Raw genomic sequence first — 20,300 nt, forward strand, 5'->3', positions numbered from 1 at the left:
CGTCCCTAATTTAGCAGTGTAAGACTAGAGGGAAGGCAGCTAGTCATCACCACCCACCGCCAACTCTTGGGCTACTCTTTTACCAACGAATAGTGGGATTGACCGTGACATTATACGCCCCCACGGCTGGGAGGGCGAACATGTTTAGCGCGACGCGGGCGCGAACCCGCGATCCTCGAAATACGAGTCGCACGCCTTACGCGCTTGGCCATGCCAGGCCCCATTGTATTTTGAATGTTGGAAGTGATCGTGTGTCACTATTATAGACGAAACGTTACACTGAAATAAATATTTTGTCCCACATTAAGCTGTTTCAAAACTTTAAATACGTTTAATTTTTAAGTAAAACCAAATCTAGAATGGGGTCATCTTCATATTTAATTTTTTTTATAAACACCTCCTTCTGCTTCTATTTAAAAATACAAAATATTTCCCTATTCAGTAACACTGTGAAACTTACCATTTTGAATTTTGTGGTATTAAGATACAACCTTAAAAAACAATAAATATTATTTATTATTAGTGCTAGTTTAGATTGAAGTTGGTCCTCACGTGGCTCAGCAATAAGTATCGAGGGTTATAAGGCTACAGTTTGGGTTTTAATATCTTTTGTGTATCTTTTCGGTTCACAACAAACATTTGCGTTTTTGCATAAATATTGATATCCACAGTAATTTCGTCGACGATAGTGCCATCTATAACTAATAAATCTAACACTGATGAGCTGTGCAGAGAGTCATTCATATAGAAAGAATTTCAACCAATCGAAGGGTTTCTAATATGTGTCGACATTTACAGGTTTTGGGGGGTAGTTTGCGGTTCCAATCAAAAGTTTTAGGTATGTTTACTTATCAAGGTATGTTCAATTGTTTGTTTTTCAGTTTGGTTATTTGATTTTCCCCACAGAAATTATAAAACAATGGACAATTTTAGTTCAGTTATAATTTTTATCAAATCTACTTATTAAACGTTACAAAGTTACTGGTGTAACCGTACTACTGTTGGCAGTAGTTATGATACACTTACACTACAGTGACTGATAGTGACACTGACTCTTTTAAAAAATAAGTTATTACAACTTTAATTCAACTAGTTGATTAATTAATTACGATGGTTTGTTTGCTGCTACTGTAACGTTGTAGTTCCGTAAGCTGGACATTGCTAGTACCGCTAATGTCAAATCTAGTAATTTTGACAGTATTACTATTACTAATTGTATAGTATATATACGTAGAAATACTATTAGTATTCTTAATAGTGATATGCGAAATTACAGTTAATATGCTGATTACTGTGCTGTAATCTGTTGCATTATTTTCTATAACTGTTAGTAATAGTATCAATCATACACTGTTGTAATTTATTGTATTAGCTTTTGGTCTAATTGGTGCAAATACTAGTTTCTCTTCTTTAGCATACACAGTTGTGTCTCAGAGTAAGTGTAATGTACAGTTAAAGCTTCCTTCCACATAGGTTAATTGTGTACACATACTATATATTCATAATTCAATAATAGTAATTTTTATAAAATTTCAGTAATCAGTCAAATGTTGGACTGTAAATATAATTGTTTGACCCAAACCTTGATGTGATGATTTATGTTTTATTTTTAGATATGAAGTCCATTTACCACATAGTAGTGTACATTAAATATTAAATGAGTTATTGGTGTATTAAGATACCTACACAAGCTACCCTGAGTGGTGTTGTATGAACACTTAGGTTTATCCATGGTTATGTACCAAATGCTAAGTTGTTTGTTGTGATAAACAATTTAGACAAGACTGTTGAGAGGAAATAGACTAGAGGTACATTTGATGAATTGGTTGATTATTAAAAGAAATACTATTGCAGATAGATACTACACGACCATTATTTGTGATTTAACGCTATTTTGAGAAATAAATAATAATATTTTTGTACTCTTACAATTTATTGTGTTTTGTGTGGTTCTTTTTTGCTCATTCACTATTGTTATTATTATTATTTTGATATTAACAATATTGCTATTTTTGTCTTTGAATGTTTATATTTTAATTTCAGATGTTTATTCATATAGGCTTCACCAGACACCTGTTCTTTAATTATTGATTTCTGATGAAGTTGTGACTTACCATATCCTGGTAGTAACATGGGTAACTGATATGTTATGTTGATAATGTGATAGTTAATATATCACAGTTATGTAACTTTACAATGTGCACTGTGTCGTACCTGAAGTTTTCCAAAGGAGATACTGTCTTTCAAACTGTATAGTTTGTGCTCTGTAACTGTACATAACTTACAAACTTGTAATAGCATGAATAACAGCACCCTTGAGAAAAATAAACATTTAAGTCCACCTTTCATATTTTCGTGAAATTATAAATTTCCTGTCTTAAATTCCTGTAAAGTGCTAACCACCACTAATTAAGTCAGTCATCCTGTTAAAGAAAAAAACTGTCTTAACTGGAGGCTAGCCTACATTCTCCAAATCTTAAACATGTGCCCTCTCTTCCTGTTTTCCTGAGAATAAAGTAAAAACAAATAATTTTTTCAGTTTACTCTTTCAGTCCCATTAATATGATACTCATGTAATACCACTTCTTACTGTTTTTTTTAAGACAAAATGAGGAATTTCAACCCTTACATTCAGGTTCCAGACCTCTAGTGAACCCTTTTCAATAAGTCAGCATCCTTTCTGGATATTAAAATCAAAACTATGCACAGTATTCTATGTTAAGGTCGGATAGTGGTTTTATGTAGAGATAATTATGTCATTTGACAGGAAAGAAAGAAATCTTAAACTAGAGGGTGTTTGGAAAGTCACTGTGCACTTATATAATTATTAACAGACATGTTTCAACATAGAATACAGGAGGTAAATATGAATGACATTTATAAACAATGTTGAAAGTGACCCCCTTTGGCATCAGTACAGGCTTGGATTGTTCTTATTTTGTTTCTAAACACTGCTATCAGTTGCTGGCTTGAAATAGACTGAATGAATGCTGTTATCGCTGCTTTCAAAACTGTACAGTGACTTTCCGAACACCCTGTATTATTGATTTTGACACTTGGTGTAGAGCTCTTATTGATTGTCTTATCTATCTATGTCAAAATGTTTTATTATTCATGCTATTGAATAAGTTCAGATATATCTATAATAATAAAAGAGCAGGTTTATGTGGCCACCATAGCTCCAAGGGGAAAGAACCTAGAAAATTTGCACCCTGAGGGTGTGAACCTATGTCTTATTACTTATCCTTATGTGTACCTCATAGTATACTCTGTAGTATGTCAGTTAAATTAACAGCTTCAACTGTACAGAATAACCAGTGCATTCCAACAATGTTTTTATGCAGTGTTTCTTAGCAATAAAAGTATAACCTAACATCGTTGTTAGTTTGTGTACTGAAAATATAAAGTGAAAGGTATAAACAAGAAAACTGGAAAAATATTTGTTGATTTCTTACTTTAGAGTGTACATTGGTTAGAGATTTAAAAAAATTAAGAACAGAAAAGATCATAATTCAGAAGTGATTTAAGTTTAAAATTGGATTGATATTTTACTTTCATGTGTATGTACTTGCTAAAATATATATGACCCTAATAACTGTGTGCAAAACCTTGTACATACCCATCATTAAAGCCATTCTGTAATACTGTAATACCTCAGTATCTCTTTTATAGCTAGAAATATACATGATACAAGTCATCCTGTAATATCTTAGCATCTTGAATATAGCTATAAATGCCCATAATTCGAATCGTCCCATCCACTAAATTACACCCTAAAGTAAACACCATCCACTAAATTACACCCTAAAGTAAACATAAAATACCCAAAACCAGTTCTTATCTTTCAAATATTTATTAAGCCTTTCCTTAAACACCTTTTGTTTAACTACATCTACCACACCTGAAGGCTACCCATAACAAAGGCCAAACCATCCTATTATAAAAATAAGGCTGTTTAGCTCCTACTTTCCAAAATTTATATTTGTCTTCTGGTTCTCCCATTCTCACCATTAAATACAGCAAAAAATAATGCACCAACACAACCAATTCTCGTAAGAATCTTAAATACCTCAGTCAGTCCCCTCTGACTATACTTTTTCAAGTGAAAACAGTTTCAAGAGATGTTAACCTTACCAATACGAGTCATTATATGGTGATGGGTCAAAGGCCATGTCATCTCATTTGTAGACTTAACTTACAAGTTTATTGAACTACTTTTTAGTGAATATATGTCAATAACTTTAGTATCAAATTGTAGAGTATATTATGATATATTAATTAATTTCTAAATTTCATTGTAATTATTTTTAAAATCATAAATATTAATTCTTGTAAGTCACATAGTATGTTGAATGTAGCATTGGTTGAAATGAAATATTTTTGATATCCAAATACAAAGTGTATAGTTTCTTATAAATTGAAAACTCAAAACACCAATATTGACAAACTACAATATAAACTAAGAATTTCCCATAATTTGTAATTGCTGAAATAATGCTATATGTACTGAACAAACACAGTGGCCCTGTCCAAGTCTCTTCAAATTTGAAAAGATGTGCTTATGTACACTGACTTCTGTCTAAGAGGTGTGAATAACCAAGTGAAATCTCGGAATGTCTCGGACATGGTTTTCTGAGTCTTTGCAAAGTATTTAGTTAAAGACCCTTTCTTTTTGCAGTAAATTCCAAGTGGTAAGACATTGGTGAGCATAAAAAAATTATTTTTTTAGATCCAAATATAGCTTAGCTGGCAAGTCTGATAAATTATTGTGGAATACTGTGGTACTTATATAGTAATTTATGATTTTTTTTGTTATTTCAAAATATGTATATAAAAATTTAAAAAAGTTACTTATTTATTATATATAAAATGTAGAAAAATATTTAGTTTTATATCCTCTAAATGTGAAACCTGATAAGGCTTAGCAACCTACATAAGCAGCAAACAAGTACAAAGTTCATAACTAGAAGAGATAAACAAGTTCTTACAGTTCACTTATAAATAGTAATAATATATATACATATATTCTACAAATGTGATTGTATGTTGCATAATACTGGTCCATTAGAACAGAGCCAAGTCAGGTCACTTTGTAAAGACCAGTTATATACTTTAGGATACAGTAACATGAGAACATGTGTACTGACTGAATTATTGTTATTTCTGTAATATTAGTTAGGCACTATTGAAAGGTCAACAGAATTAAAATAATAGTTTTTTTTATATGTATAAAATGTTATGATATTTAATGCTAAACATTTGTTGTTTTGCATATTATAATTTGTCATAATTCTTGAACAAAAAAAGAATAATTTATATCTTTATTTCCTTTTGGGAGGGGAGGTGGTTTAAGACATTGGTCAAATTGACCAAATTGATACAGACATGCAATACTGAAAATAACAGATAAAATATAAAGCTATTTTATTTAAAAAAAAGATTTTGATAATTATCTGAAGGTTATGGAGATATTTCACAGAAAATTTCACAATATTCTGATGCATAAAAATATTTGTAATCTTAAAGTCAAAATAACTTTATGTTGGATAGTCAACATTTGAAGATAAAAATGCACAAGCATTGTAATAATTAATTAAAAAATGTTAAAACCTAATTAAGAAACCTGATACTTTATGTACAAAAGCCTTAATGTTTACTGACTGTCTGTAAAATTTTATGAATATACTGGCACTTTTTAAAAAGTTAGTGTAACCACCTTAAGGAATATGGGCTGGATGGACTCATCTTGCTAGTATTAGAAGGGTTAATCTGTCCTTTTATGACAACATCTTTATCTTGTGCATTGTTCTAGTACCCTCCCATGAAACCTTTTCAACTGTTTAGAGTTTTTTTTTGAGGTGAAGAACCTGAGCCTGAACAGATGTGATCTAGCCAGTGACCAAAACAATGGCATTATAACTTCTTTAGACTTGTATTCAGTATAACATGAAAATATACTTTCACAGGATTTCCCATCCTTCCTTCACACTGCTGGTGTGTTTCTTTTCCTCATCAGAGAATGAGACTATGATGTACATAATGTTACCAGAGGGAGTTACTGTATATAAAAATTTGTGTGTTTACATTTGTACTTTAATGTGTAAGAAGAGAATGAACCCAGTAAGAAAGTGATATAGATATGATCCCTGATGAAGTTTCTGGCTTTTTACATAGATTTAAGTGTGATTGTGATGAAAAGGGAGTTTCTAGTCGTACTGTATGAGAATTGATTACTAATATTACTTTGTTTTGATAAATGTGGTCATATGGTGTGGAAAGTGTGACTCATTATAGTTTGAAGATTTGGACTTATTTCAAATGAAGCATCAGAAGTCTTAATCTAAGTGTTAAAACTTAATAAAATTGTAACTCGTGGCCAGAAATGAACTTGCAGATTTTCTTAATACCCAAATACAACATAAAGCAACACAACAGAAACATTTTAAAGTTATTTATTTATTGTAATAATAACAAGAAACATAGTATGTAATGTCACATGAAATGTACTTGCCATACATTAATAACACATCTATAACTGTTATATAAAGTAAATAAGAAACTGTGCTACTTGTTTGGCTCACCACAACTTGAAGAACATGGCTTTAAATATCACCTGAGATGCATGGTGCCTAACTTGACCTCATATGAGATCAGATTACAATTTTGGATAGCTCCCTATATATATTGTACATTATATGTTAAATTTAGTAACATTTCTTCTAATCTAAGCATTTTTCATTAAGATTCATAGTGTCATGTTTTCTGATCAAGCTACACCATGGATTTGTGTATAATACAGAGCCAAGTGCATGTTTCAGGCATATATGAGGTCGGTCATCACATGAATGAATGGAATAATGCAATAGTTTAACCTCTCTGAGCTTAAAATAAATAAACAGAAGTTTTCAAATTATGACCTTTTACTATGATTGTGTAACTGGCACTTGTAAATAATTATGTTCTACCATCAGTAAAATTTTCCTTATACTTATAAATTATTGTTTATCTATCTGTTATTAGTATAATTGACATATCTAGGCTAAGAATGATGAAACGATTGGGAAAATTAAATATTAGGGCTATCAAGTATGTATTTTTTTTTCACTTAAAAGGTTGGAACAGTTTGCCTGACAGCATGCTGTGTAGTTTTGTTCTGATAGAATTACTGCTGGAATTTTTTGGTGTTTAAAACATGGACAACATTGTATTTAATACCTTGTTAACATTTGACCACTTAGGTTTAAGCCAGTTTCTTGTTTAGGTACTCTGCCTGCATAATTAATTCAAAAATAAAGTATTAACTTTGTTTCTTTATCAGAAGAATGAGATTTTGTAAGAGGAGACTATGTCCACACACTACAGACTGCCCCATTGTCACTTCTTCAGGTTCTACCATTAGTATGCCCCTAACTCGTTTCCATAAATATCATGGAGAGAACATTATTTTGTGTGATGACAACATGGTGGCCTTCAGAAAGGCAAGTTTTGCCCATGCTATTGTTTTCTCAGAGAGGCCATTACTTCCTGGTGAACTCTTCCTCTTGGAAATAGAGAAGACAGAACGTGGATGGAGTGGTCATATGAGACTTGGTCTGACCCAGCTCGACCCTTCCTCAGGCTTCCCGTTACCCCAGTATGCACTGCCAGATCTAGCTAATAGAGGAAAGTCATGGATGGTTGCTATTAATAACTCTGATATGGACTCTAATGACCATTCACCATTTAATACCCTCGATCAACATCCGTCTGCATTGGGTAAGTTTTGCTACATATACAACACTTGTCTGTGAACACTTACATTTCTATGAATTGGTGTAATGTATGATAATAGATAGACTAGGTTACAACTGCTAGGTATTAACTGCTGGCCTATTATAAGGAAAGCTAATGTCCACGGTATAAATCGTATAATGAAACATTAGGCTTAAGCGCAATTTTTTTTTTCCCTTCTCATCTTGACCCAAATCTTTACTGGATATTATTTGTATGTTTATCTTATTCAAACAGTGTAATACATATCTTAGCTAACTGGCTACCTAATTTTATGTGATTGCAATCACAACCTCTTTTAAATGGAAACATTATTATTCTTATCAGTTATGACAGAATACTTTTATTTCATTTACAGAAGATTATTTTAAAAACAAACATGCTGGATGTATGGTGGTATTCAGTCTATACATTAGCTATTCGTTCATTATGTAAGAAATGCCCAAGTTACCTTAAAAAGAAAGTTATGGCAAATATTTTTACACAGTAAATGTGTTCACCACAAAGGACATAAATGGTGACCTTTGAAATATCTCTATTTTATGAGATATTCAAAATGTACCTAAAAATCTAAACAAGGAGAATGGAACTAAAGAAAATTATATGATGTGAGAAGAATGCAGAGGTTAAAAAATCAAGCTAGCACACACACACTTTGTTACATTCAATTGGAGTTTGAATGGGGCATAAACTACTAAATTAACCTGTTCATTAATTATATAGCAAATTTCACTAATCAGTTACTGAGCCCTAAAGTTTCTATAATGTTAAACAAAAGTGTGTCCAAAAATGTCTTAAAAAAACTGAAGTAATCTTAAAAATGGAAATTTCAGTCTTGTGAAATCTCATTGAATGTAATCAATGAAGCCATCTGTTAATCAGTTAGCAAATTCTACTAATTTTAATATTAGCTGTATCTGTGTTAGTTAAGTTATTGGAGTTGGTGGAAGAGATTTATCATGGGGGGACTGGTTCGTTGATAGACTGTCTAAACTGATGTTGTTGACAGATGTAATGTTTCTTATTGAGAGGTTTTGAATATTAGACATCTCTTAAATTTGTACTTTGGTATATTAGGATTTTCAAATATTGTCTAATAAACATATAAACTAAATTAATCATTGTAACATTAGCAACTTATATCAATATTACTTTTTAATATTCCAAAAGAACAAGAAAAACATTTTAAATCAATGAAAAAGTGATATTTTGGTTTTATATTATACTAATGGATAATCATGATAATTTTTAGGTTACAAAGACAGGAAATTCTGTGTAGTATAACATTATATATAGATAATTGTTTATACATTCTACCACTATTTATGCTATTATGTATATAGATAATTGTTTCGACATTCTACCATTGTTTAGATTACAAAGACAGAATTCTGCGTAGTATAACTGTATTGACAGATTAACAGTTTAGAAATTCTACCATTTTATCTCAGAACGGCTGGTATGGGTATTAACACTTCTAGTAATAAAGCAGAGAGAAATGTTTCACCTAGGTTAATTTGAAGATGACCTTGGAAGGTTGAAACATTGTTGTCTGCTTTGTTAATAAAAATGTTAATATCCACACCAACTGTTCTGAGATACATGTTTACTTCAAATGGATTTCTCTTCATCAAGAAATTCTACCATTGTTTATATTATAAAGAAAGGGAATTCTGTGTGCCGATAAGTATGTGGATATATAACTGTTTACTTATTTTTCCACTGTTTAGGTTATAAAGACAGGATAAGCTCTGGCCGTGAGGTCTTCCCTCAGAATATTCCGCCACTTCCTGGCTTAAGTTTAATTTCTAATAGTGGGTCTGATGGTGAAGAATCTACCAGCAGTACAGACTCGAGTCCCATACAGTACAGCCTGAGAAACAGGTGAATTTAATATAGAGTTGAACTAATAATGTATACGGTGTTATAGAGTAGATACAGATATCAAGTTGAACTAACAATGAATACGTGTTATAGAGTAGATACAGATATCAAGTTGAACTAACAATGAATACAGTGTTATAGAGTAGTTACGTCAAGTTGAACTAATGATGAATACAGTGTTATAGAGTAGTTACAAAGGTCAAGTTGAACTAATGATGAATACAGTGTTATAGAGTAGTTACAAAGGTCAAGTTGAACTAATGATGAATACAGTGTTATAGAGTAGTTACAAAGGTTGTTGAACTAATGATGAATACAGTGTTATAGAGTAGTTACAAAGGTCAAGTTGAACTAATGATGAATACAGTGTTATAGAGTAGTTACAAAGGTCAAGTTGAACTAATGATGAATACAGTGTTATAGAGTAGTTACAAAGGTTAAGTTGAACTAATAATGAATATAGTGTTATAGAGTAACTACAAAGGTCAAGTTAAAGTCAAAGTGCTGCTATGGTAAAATAGTTAAACACATGAGTGTCACTATATTGTCAGTAGCAAAGTTAAAGAGATGAGTGCCACTGTATTGTCGGTAGCAGAGTTGAAGAGATGAGTGCCACTGTAATATTAGAGGCAGAGTCAATGAGAATAATATGGTTTCTCCTGCAAAACTGAAAAATATAGCATCTCTAGTTTCAGAAGTGTGTTCTGATAGAAAACATTTTTAAATGATGTGAAATAGTGTGTTGTATTTATAAATAATTTTTATTTCTGAGGCTATTTATAATTGTTTATATGCATATATGTAATTTTTTGAAGCCTTGCTAAGCAACGTAAGATATGATTAGATGCTTTGTTGAGTTACTTAGTTCTGTAAAATCATAAGATAATTGATAAAGAAGTAACGTAAGTACATTCATTAAAAAGTAAATACAATACTGTCCTGATAACTGTAGTACAAATGTTTTGTTAATTGATAGTGAAAACTGAAATTGTTTAAATTTGTTTCAACTTATGGCTCCTAACATGAAGACTTTATATTCAGAGCAGGAATACTTCCTACAGATGTTGGGAGTCGGTTGGTGTTATGTATGTTGTTCAAGGAAATGCTGCACAGATGCACTTTATCTTTAATGGAGAAGATCAGGGGGCTTATTCTGTTGACATTCCCTACCAGGAGGGGGCATTATATGCAGTTGTTGATGTGTATGGAACAACTAAACAGGTGCGAATAGTACAGTTATATGGAGACCACCTCAATAAAGGTGAGTTGTATTTTGTGGAAATGTTTACTTCCCAAAATTATGAAATGCAAAAAGTATGAAAATAACTTCTTGGAAATACCTAGGCAGCACTTGTAGGATTATTGGTGAATGTTGGGTGAACTGTGTTATTAAGCTAATCATAGTATTTATTGAATACCTGAAATATCAAATGCTATATTTCTGCTAAGCCTTATAAGTAGTGTTAATTTTTGAAATTTCTTTGAAACATTTTTGCACACATTTATTTCCAGCAAGCTCCTAAAATACTTAATCTTTTGTTGTAGTCAGATGAACACACACAGACCTGTTGTGATCTCTAATGCTTATTACACATACTCATTTACTGTTTCAACTTGAGGGAGAGGTGAAGTTAATGGAAGCCTGCCTTGGATGAACACCTAATTCTGAGCACCTGCACAAATTTAGAAGTAATAGTTAAGTAGAAGTGATAGTCAGGAAGAATACGAGGTCTGTTCAAAATACGCGGACTGACGTCATAAAACAAAATGTACTTTATTTAGAAGTTACAGGTCTGGGACCCCTTCAAAGTACTCTCCTCCCCAACGACACACTTATCCCAACGGTGTTTCCACTTGTTGAAACAGTCCTGGCATGCTTCTTTTGTATGTCCTCCAGCTCCTTCGTCACATTTGCCTTAATCTCGAATCGCTCCATCTTCTTCCTTTCAAGGGTCTTTTGAGTTTGGGGAACAAGAAAACATCGCAAGGAGCAAGGTCAGGTGAGTAGAGGGGGGGGGAGAACAGTGATCGAGTGTTTGGCCAAAAACTCACGAGTTTTGAGGGCTGAATTTTGCAGCAACGCGGTGCATCTTCAATTTTTCAGTCAAAATCTCGTAACAAGATCCAACTGATATCCCACACTCTTCAGCAAGCTCCCTGACAGTCAGATGTCGATTTGCACGCACCAGGGTGTTGATTTTGTCGACGCGTGGGTCGTCAGTTGACGTGGAACGATATCCAGGACGCCATCATCTTCAATGGACTGTCGACCATCCTTAAAACGTTCAAGCCACTTGAAACATGCCGACGCTTCATAGCAACATCACCGTAAGCCGTGTTAAGCATAGCAAAGTTTCAGTCGCAGATTTTCCAAGTTTAACACAAAATTTCACAACAAGTCGTTGTTCTTCAGGTCATTCATTCTGAAATCCGCCAAACGAAAAAATCGCACTTCACTTAAAACCGTAGCTAATACACAAAGATATCTGCAATCGAAATGGCGTCAGTAATCAGCTGATCTGTGTGAACCTAGGGACACCAAGCAGATTCCCCTGGAACCAACTGGAGCCTCGCAATTCAAACAGTCCACGTTTTTTTTGAACAGTTCTGATATAAAAACTGGTCAATCACATTATACCTACTACGCCTACAACTAATGAGGCCTTTCACCTAATACCACAGCTCCTCATGCCAGCTGAAATACAACATATAAAGTAGTGGTTGAGGCACTCTTTATATTAGAATTGCATGAACAACACATTAACAAACAGTACCATCTACACTATGTATAACTTGTTGCAGGACTGTAAATTAATATGACCAAGTTATGGGTGATGTGGAAGTCTTCAGTTCACCAGACCTTTGATTTAGAAAACTTTTCACTATCATCCTTTAATACTAGTAGTATGTTAATCTAATACTGTTAATTGTTAACTAGCAATAATAGTAAATTTTTTTGCTTCACTTGGATTTACTGAAAGAAAATTCTGAAAGTTGTAATTTTAATATTGACATTAGAAACAGTAAAATAGGATCCTCACTAGTTAAGAGCTTAACAGTTTGTTGAACCTTAAAGTCTCTCTCTCTCTTCCTACTGCCATTTTGTAATTTCATATATTTGTGACTGTGTAACAGTCAACTACTAACAGATTCAACCACTGTATATAGCAGTGATACACTTAACCGCAGTGATACACTCATCAGTTAACCAAACCATTAAGTACTTACAAACATTTTTACATAATATGTGTTGTTATTTTTTGTGTGGAAACAAAAGAACAAAGATTTATTTCTGACTAAATTCTTCAAGTATTTTAAAACTTGTACTGTGTACAACAAACTATCATATAGATTAGATTTTAATAAAGAAATCAATAGCAAAGTTTCTATTCCAGTGGTATTGTATATGTGAAATGAATAATAAGATATTAGTTGTAGGACAAACTATTATCTTCTTTTCCAGTGGCCTCACTTCAGAGTGTTTGTCGACATACAATATTGCAAAGAATTCCTTTCTCTGCTGTCTTCTCTCTTCCATTGCCTCAGAAGCTGAAAGATTACCTCAGCTACGAAATATGACAGGGTGAGAAGAGATGCCAATTTTATTGGATATGTGAATCTTGCACCTATTTATTTTGTCATCATTATACAAAACTTAAGATAAAATTTCTATTCTGACTTGTAAATGCACACTGTGTAATAGGAACGGAGATTATGGTCAGGTATTCTAATTCTGTGCATATAACATTCTTATATACTTTATTACTTGAAGCACACTTGTTTTGTTTTCTGGTTTATTCCTGGAAGCACAGTTGTTTTGTTTTCTGGTTTATTCCTGGAAGCACACTTGTTGTTTTGTTTTCTGGTTTATTCCTGGAAGCACACTTGTTGTTTTGTTTTCTGGTTTATTCCTGGAAGCACATTTGTTGTTTTGTTTTCTCGTTTATTCCTGGATGCACACTTGTTGTTTTGTTTTCTGGTTTATTCGTGGATGCACACTTGTTGTTTTGTTTTCTGGTTTATTCCTGGATTCACACCTGTTGTTTTGTTTTCTGGTTTATTCCTGGATTCACACCTGTTGTTTTGTTTTCTGGTTTATTCCTAGAAGCACACTTATTGTTTTGTTTTCTGGTTTATTCCTAGAAGCACAATTGTTTGTTTTATATTTTTAAATTTTAATATTAAATTAACTTACATTAATTATAATTTCAGTACCTAGCAAAGTAAATCTTGATTTATTGTATACACAACAGTATAATTACCCTGGACAATTTTAACATGGTTTTATTATATTTTAGCACCTAATTATAAAGAAGACAAGAAGAAGGTATAATGGAAACATTTTGAACATTAAATACAATTGAACTTCTATTGTGTAAGAGTTCTTCAACCAAACCAGTATTTAAGGAATGTTTGAGATGTTTACAAAATTATATATTTACTTTTGTAGTAGAGTAAGTAGTAAAAGCCAGTATTAAACCCAGAATTTTTGATGGGCTTGAGATTGTTTAGTAGTTAATATGCTCAAACTATGAATCTTTTGGCTCATTTCTCACACCCTGATGCAACCAAAACTTTCCACTCCTACCAAATCAGGCATGAAAGTAACTTAAGGGTTGGAGAAAGGTGTTGTTTTCTAGCTGACTTCTCTGTAGTCTTTAACATTTGGGATTTGGGAGACAAATAAATAAAACTGATGGGAACTGAAGGCTAATCTGAAGTGAATGTTTTGATATAAATGGGCCCAACTAGTAACCAGATTGTATCTAAGTATCATAAGACTTAAATACAACAGTTTATTGATAACATGAATTCATTTTCTAAAGTAGAACATGTAAAATGGACCTGGTAAGTTGCATATGTTACTAGAAATATGCAAGAGAAACTGACATGTTTGGAATTTTGACTTGTTTAGTGTAACAGATCCACCAAAGCTTCATGAACTGTGTGTTAAATGTTAGGTAAAATTAATATGTATAAAAATAAACAAACATCTGCAGATTTTTCAGGCTTAGTTTTAGTCTGCAAAGAAAGTTAAAACAACTAATAAATTTCATCTTCTTTCTACGTCTGTAGCTCTTCTCACTTGTTGGAGGTGTTCTCGAGGAGCACGGAGAATTTGAATACCTTGAATATTTGCATCTAAGATTATGCATGCAACAAATGAAGCCTACATTGAAAATATTCATTCATCGGCTGTATTGTTCAGATTCTATCATTTACATGTTTAGTCAGAAAAGGTACATCAGTGTTTTGTGATGGTAGTTGTAGTATACCAAATGTTGGTGAGCATTTGGTGTAGTGAAGTACCGCTTTCCAAGGTCTTTGTGCACAATGTCATTATAAATAATGTGGAAACAAGTAATAAGAAATATTTTGGTCATTTTACTGAGGATATTACCAACGAATGAGCAGCTTGTGTAACAAGTCCATTTCTTTATATAAATACATGCAACCTATATGCTCCCAATACCAGTGTTAGGGCAGGTCACTTCCCTCAAGACCTGGCTGGTGATAGTAAGGAAGAGTTTACTGCAGGGATTCCTTTAATAAGTAGAACTGAATGATAAGTAACTTTTTCAAAGAATGGTCAGTGTACGAGCAGGTACTGAACGCTCAAAGAAGTCTATTGATTAAGGAATGCATGTAATGAGAGGTAAAATATTAGATTTTTAAAATCTAGTAATCACTTGTAAATCCCTCATTACCATGAAAAAAACAAAAATTTAAATTATAACGAGGCTTTAAATTATTTTAAGCAAAGAATTTATCAGTATTTAAATATCATAAAATTCTATTGTATTTCATAACAGCAACTATTAGCTTTGGTTAGAGAGGTATGCTTGACTTGCTGTAGTCTAGGTTGTTTGAAAAAAATGTGTATTGATCTGTAGCAGTAATTAAGTAAAATAAGTTTAGTCTACAGTTGAATTCTTTTTTGTCATTCTTTGTTTAAATTTGACGTAGGAAATATCTTAGTTGTTAATATTTGATCACTGAGTGACATAATTATCAGTCGTGCTCGGCAAATGTGTAAAGTGTGAACGAATGAATAAATATATGCTTTGTTGTAACTTTTCCCTTGTCTGGTTGATTGCTTTTCTGTGATTGCTTTCACATTTTTATTTGATAAAACTAACCAAGTTTTGGAACTATTTCTTTCTTGAACAACTTTAAATGAAACTTAAATACACTGAAAATAAAAAATTTGTTAGTAGAACATTTGACCAAAACTTCGACAAAATTTCTATACTTTTGTAGAAGTGATAATCCATTTGCATCATGTACCACACAATGGAAAGTAATGACAGTGTTAATATTAGGTTTCAGTTTTGTTTTCATTAAATTAACATAGAAGAGTGAAAAGAGGTATTCCTGAAAATGAAAACTATTTATATCATAATACCTCCAAACTGTTTAAATCTAACCTACTGAAATAAACGATAATTAAGTACTTGCATACCTTGCAGTAATTTTAAAGAAAAATGAAATTGCAAATGGATCCAGTAGCTACCACTGTGCAAAAGTAGAAAATACGGTAACCAAACAGCTGTGTTTTCCATATGAAGAAATAACATTAAGCTGGCTTGGGAACTTCTGTGCATTTGGACTGTTGAAATGAGTGCTAGGAAATTGTCATCCCAGATTTACAAGATAAAGTATGGAAAGCATATAATGAAGAATGGTGTGTTTTGTACATGAGTTATACAATGGAGACTTTTACATTGAAAAACTGTTACAGGACAACTGTGAAGATACATGGTGACCAGCTGTGGTAAAGTGGTCATATTTCTTTTTTACATTTCTATGTGTATGTTTATATTCTCTGGGTGTATCTCACCATAGTAGTCAATACAACATGTATCTGGGCACAGAAGTTTACGGACAGTTTGTTACAACGTTTGACAGTCTCATCTGTAACTTGTTATTTATGTCACTAACATTGTTACAACGTTTGACAGTCTCATCTGTAACTTATTTATGTCACTGACATTGTTACAACGTTTGGCAGTCTCATCTGTAATTTATGTCACTAACATTGTTACAACATTTGACAGTCTCATCTGTAATTTATTATATTAGTAACATTGTCTTACTTAAGTACCACACACATTACAGTGGTTTTTCAGATTCTCAAGTTTGATGAACTAAATGACAGCTGATTAAAGAAATGAAATTAATATTTATCTGTTTTGTTAGTGTTATGTGTGATAAAATAATTGAAGACAACATATGGCACTCAATACAATCCTTTATTGGCTCATTACATTTGACAGAAATTTAATTTTTTTCTATACAGCAATCTTATGTTTACTGAAAGCTTGCTGAATGTCATGAAAATACATGAGCCTTATTGGCAAATGTGTAATATATTCCTATATCTGTGTAAATTACCTGTACCTGATAATGATAAACCTTGTGTATTTATTACTATGGTAAACTTATAATAATGAAGTATTTGATTACCTTTTGAAGTCATCTTCAAGCCTAATGTCAGAGTTGGTTCCCTGAACATCAATTGTAATATGTTCTGTTAAATGCAAAGGGAATCCTTACAATAACAGGATGCTTAAATGTTAGAGAACTTTGGAATATTAATTTATTTAGCCAAAGGTTCTTGAACAAGACAGTTTTGTTGAATACAAAATTATTGTTAACAAGGTGTTGAAACGTTTCAAATATCACAAAGTAATCAAAAGAAATCGCCATTACAAAACAAAATCATGTAAAATGGGTTTGGTTCTAGAAATATCTTTAACTGGTCAGTTTAATCCATTTTTATTTCTTTTTTCTTTTGCAGTTACAGATTCTGAGGTTGAGGCAGAGAAACGTAGCAACACCTACTAAGTTATAGTTAAGTACTGTTTGGGTCTTGGATCATAAACCCTCTGCCTTTTAACCACATTACTCTCAGTGAAAATAGATAATTTATTTTAAAAACTATATGTTTTATAGTTTTTACGTCTTTTATTGTTGCACAATTGAACTACAAGAAGTTTTCTGTGAGGTCCGAGTTTATAAGGTATAGTCTCTGGTGTGATCATACCACTGACTTCTAGTAGGTTAAGGTGCTTCACAAATTCCAAACATGTATGTAGCTCTTATCCAATGTGTAGACATTTCTAAATGTATAAAAATGTTTATACAATTTTTTCTTGTAATTCAACTCAATAGGGGTTAAGGGACAATATTCTTACGCACTAAGCTGTCAGGTATGGGATGATGCATCGCAAGCTTAGATATACGTTTATATCAGTGGTCACTAAGTCTGATAAAATTTGTAACAGTGAAGATACCAAATTGAGGACTTTCAGCAGAATGGTTATAAAAAATATTTTGTATTTTGGCTGTTGCTCATAGTTAAGACTATTTATTATTATTTAAACAGTGTTTCTAGTAGAAGTTATTACATACTCTTCAATAAATTCAGAGCCTTATAACGGACTTAGCACCGCTTATGATGAGATAGACACCTGTTAAACAACAACAAAAAATGAAAACGAAATTTTACTTTTGCACACAGTGAGTAATGCAGGCAAAATTTTATAGTGACAGAGCCTTGTCAAATACGTCAAACGTGACGTCACCACTAGGTCAGAGATTTCGTATTCAAAACCTGATTTTTATTGTTTAAAGACCATTTTAAAACGGAAAGCATATTCAGCACTAATTATTTAAGGATATTACATAAGTAGTAAATTGAAAATGCATATATATTACAGAGATAAAACATCCAACTCAGCTTTATTTAAATAAAGTACCACATGTTCAATATTTTCAAGCTAATACGAAAACAGTACAAACAATTTCGGTTAAGGAAAGCCTGGTGGTGTATAACGGTAATTAATCGGATTTTTATATCAGTAGTGGACGCAGCAACGGAAGTATTAATTGAATCCAACATCAAGCAAGTATCTCTATAATTCATCTAGAGCGTAAATGAAAGTATATTGAGTTTGTATAAAAGTGTGAAAACATTTTATTTAAAAAAAGTCACGAGTTCGAATCCTCGTTACACTAAACATGCTCGCCCTTTCAGCCGTGGGCGTTATAATGTGACGGTCAATCCAACTATTCGTTAGTAAAGTAGCCCAAGAGTTGGCGATGGGTGAAGATGACTAGCTTCCTCTAGTCTTACACTGCTAAATTAGGGACGGCTAGCGCAGATAGCCCTCGTGTAGCTTTGCGCGAAATTCAAAACAAATAAACATTAAGGAAAATTATACAGACGTCTCATTCCTTAGGTAAATCAGGTTATTAGCTAAAATCTGTTTCAAATCCTTACTTTTCTATTTAATAAATTATGTTAAAATCTATTTCATTTTTATTTTATAATGGTCGTGTGTATGGCATCTAAACTTACTTGATGATGAATACACATAAGCATAGTACGTAACTGACAGAATGAAAGCACGAAAAGTGAACTCTAGAAAATATTGAATATAAGTGTTAAAAAAACAAGAGTAAAGATGACGTCAGTGACTTTTCTCTCTCCTCCTTGCAGTTATAGTTATTTTACTTTGTTTCCATGAACTCGAGAGGTTATAGAACCAAACGTCTACACCGTGAGGATTTTAAAACGACAAGTTGGAGGTAAATAGCAGTTTTATTTTTGGTGTTTAGGCATTAATTTTAAATATGTTTGGAAAATATATATACACACGTATAAGACTCTTCCTTGAGGCCAGAGCAATAAGCGTGTTCTGAATGACGTCATAGCGTACCCTACATGATCATTGGTTACCGTTTCACGTGACTATGGGTGATCAACTCGTGAAATGCAGAGATAGCATGTGTGCAAAACTATAGTAAAACAAATACTTGAGAAAGATGGCAGAAGAACTTGTGTCCGTTCCAAGTGTGAGCACTGTAACAGAGGCATGCTCTTAGTTCTTCGCATGAAGAAAGTATCGAACCAGCTAAAAAGAAGCTACGTTTAGAGGGATTGGGGAACAACAAAGAAAACCGTTTGGAGCAGAGACTCGGCGGAATTCTGTGTTGCGCCGTCTGTTTGGACCTTCCTCGTTCAGCCATTTATCAGGTTTGGACTGATCAGCTGATTTCCTTCCCCACTTCTGTAGATTTCAATTATTTTCTTGATGTGTAATCTACCAGTCTTGCCCGGTTTGGGCATAATTTCTTTTTTACTTTTTTTTTAGGGACCATATTTTTGTGTCGCTCGACGACAACCGTCAGCAAAGATTCTTTTAAATGTAATTAAGTAAACTATTATAATACTTCAATTTAAAAAGTTTGAAGTGAACGTAAGTTATTTGAATTATATAAAAATTGTATACTAGTAAAACATACATTTCTATGTATTTGTATCGAACATATGTATTTAACAACAGTGGTTTAAAGCAGTATTATTAATAAACAAAAGAAAGTTCATTTTGTGTGTCGTGTCAGTATGTTTTATATGTAATACAAATCGCGGTATCTATGTATTTCGAAAATGCTAACTCCTTGCCGAGCAAATCTTTGTAATTATCCTTCAGTAATAAAATTGAAAATAAAACATGAAAGTAATATTAATAATCATGCAGTTAAGCATAAAACAAATATTTAGAACGCCATAGTATCCAGTAATATACCTTATTTAAATAGTTGATCTTTGACATTAGTATTGATATTAAAGTAGTAAC

The 20,300-nt window shown here is 32.4% G+C and overlaps 1 long non-coding RNA gene and 1 pseudogene across 2 annotated transcripts; both read left to right on the forward strand.

Moving 5' to 3' along the window:
* The first annotated feature begins 719 nt into the window (after positions 1–719).
* On the forward strand, positions 720–15,729 carry LOC143236443 (neuralized-like protein 2; annotated as a pseudogene). The gene is made up of 6 exons (XR_013019556.1): positions 720–856; positions 7,319–7,755; positions 9,501–9,654; positions 10,696–10,915; positions 13,118–13,237; positions 14,731–15,729. The product of XR_013019556.1 is annotated as a neuralized-like protein 2 (transcript).
* A 3,543-nt stretch (positions 15,730–19,272) lies between these two features.
* On the forward strand, positions 19,273–20,046 carry LOC143239180 (uncharacterized). The gene is made up of 2 exons (XR_013021046.1): positions 19,273–19,696; positions 19,815–20,046. It is a non-coding gene; the product is annotated as an uncharacterized LOC143239180 (long non-coding RNA).
* The last annotated feature ends 254 nt before the right edge of the window (positions 20,047–20,300 follow it).

This window comes from Tachypleus tridentatus, chromosome 13 (assembly GCF_004210375.1).
Source record: "Tachypleus tridentatus isolate NWPU-2018 chromosome 13, ASM421037v1, whole genome shotgun sequence".
Lineage (NCBI taxonomy): Eukaryota > Metazoa > Arthropoda > Merostomata > Xiphosura > Limulidae > Tachypleus > Tachypleus tridentatus.